The sequence below is a fragment of the Macrobrachium rosenbergii genome, chromosome 7 (assembly GCF_040412425.1).
Source record: "Macrobrachium rosenbergii isolate ZJJX-2024 chromosome 7, ASM4041242v1, whole genome shotgun sequence".
NCBI lineage: Eukaryota > Metazoa > Arthropoda > Malacostraca > Decapoda > Palaemonidae > Macrobrachium > Macrobrachium rosenbergii.
In genome coordinates this window covers 66,714,995-66,717,184 of record NC_089747.1, presented here as the reverse complement: position 1 = coordinate 66,717,184, position 2,190 = coordinate 66,714,995, and positions in this window count along the sequence as shown.

Sequence of the window (2,190 nt, the reverse complement as noted above, 5' to 3'; positions counted from 1 at the left end):
CTGGCTTCCGTTCTCCTATATCTCCCAAAAGCCCTATGTGACATAAACAGTTTATCCTTTCCCTATTGGTTGATCTGCCCTTCAAAAATTTTGTCTATTCTGAGACTTCTTGGGATAACCTTCTTGGGTTTGCCTATAGCTGCTACCAAAATTCTGGGTTGCTGGTCTATCATTACTCTTTTTGAGCGAAGAACAAAACAGCCAAAAATGTGAAGAACTCTTACATCCGCCATAGTACCAGAGTATTTAGCTCAGCAAAACTTTTTTGTATGCCCTGGCTTATTGCAATTAAAGCAACAAATTTGTGACGTATGGTCCACAGGTCTTCTGTCACTCTCTACCTTACCGCAAAACCCGCTAGAGGCAAAACCTGAATCTATCTGCCAGCATTTCTACATGTGCTTTCTAATTTGGGCAAAAATAAATGATTCATCAGATGTAGGCTCTACCTGACTATCAAAACTACTCCCTGTTGTGTCAGGCACATCATTCAGGAGCCAGAAAAAATACAGCTGAAAGATATCTAAGGAAATAGAGCCCCATTTACTCAGTTCGAACCTACAATTTCTCTACAAAATCTGAAGCCACGTCGAACAACTAGGAGCTACAATCTACCATAGAACTGCCCCTTCCTAATTTTATGGAATGTTCTCATATCCCGAACCAAATCACCACATTCATTTGCACCCTACGCATTTCTTAGTAACTTTTCAAGTCGTCCCGAGTATGTCATTTTCTAAATTCCAAGCTCCTACAGCGCTACCCAATGCCTCCCACACCTAAAGCAAGAAATCCTTTAGCTTCATTAAATACCTCACCTGCATCTGAAATTTTCTTCGTATTCAAGTGATTCTGAACACTCTCGATAAAAATCTCTACAGACTGTCTCAAGACCCAATTCACCAAGCCCACAAAAGGTTGAATTGGCAAGGCAAAAGTAGGTACCCTATGAAACAGTCTTATCGTCTGTGGCCCAGGCAGCCATTTTAAATAATTTCCCTTTCTGGTTTCTATGTGAACAGGAACTACTCCACACCCCCTACCTTAAATTCATATAACATTAAAAACTTGTGCAATAAACTCTAAAAAAAAAAATCAAATACCATTATCCCCAATTCCACAATTATCCACAACCTCCATGGAGGTAAATCACCTCTCTTATGCTTTCTCAACTAACCCAGTCATTCAGCTGAATGTAAAATCATCTATTATTCAAGGTTAACTCCAAAGTTATCCCCCAAGAAGGAAAGAAAGAAAATGGAACCCAGAAATAAAATCCACCCTTCGACATCCATTTGCACCTGCAATGAACAATTCCTGAGACACTGCCCTTTCATCAACACTCAAGAATTACACAACTCACTAAATCCCCCATAGTACAACACATTACCCATACCCACATAAAAAAGTGTTTCAACTCTACAATAATTCAATAAGAGAGAAAAAGAAAAATTACAGAAAGAGAGAATAGAGAAAAAAATTAAAATTCAAAGAAACTGGGATGGAAACAAAGAAAACTTACGTTTTTCCCTTCCATCGAATCCCAACAATTGCCGACTCTAAATAATAATAACTGCACTTTACTTAAAAACACCAAAGTATATACATGTCGCAAACGGCAATGAAATAGTTGATGCCTGGTAACTGACATTTCACTCAAGTCACCAACTGATTAAGACTGACTGTCTGAATGACGGCAATAACCGCGCCTCCAGCTAAATGCTTGACCCAGCAAATTTATCCCTTTACAACCACAAATACCAACCTCTCCAAGTACTCTCAGATAATGCCCCCATTCAACAATTTATGCCTAGATAACCCAACTACTAATCGCCATTTATACATCTCTTCAGCGTGGATTCACAACCATGTAAACCCTGTTTTTTTTTTTTTTTATAATTTTCTGCTGCCACTACTGTTAATACCCTACCATGGCATGGCAGGCACCTATCATGAAAAGGATACAAAAGTCTCAGTAGCATGGCCTTACATCTGACACTTCTGAGAGTCACGCCTCTCTCTCTCTCTCTCTCTCTCTCTCTCTCTCTCTCTCTCTCTCTCTCTCTCTCTCTCTCTCTCTCTCTATATATATATATATATATATATATATATATATATATATATATATATATACATATATCGCCTCCCTTTCTGTCTCGATCCCTCTTTCTCAAAATACCCTAAACTATT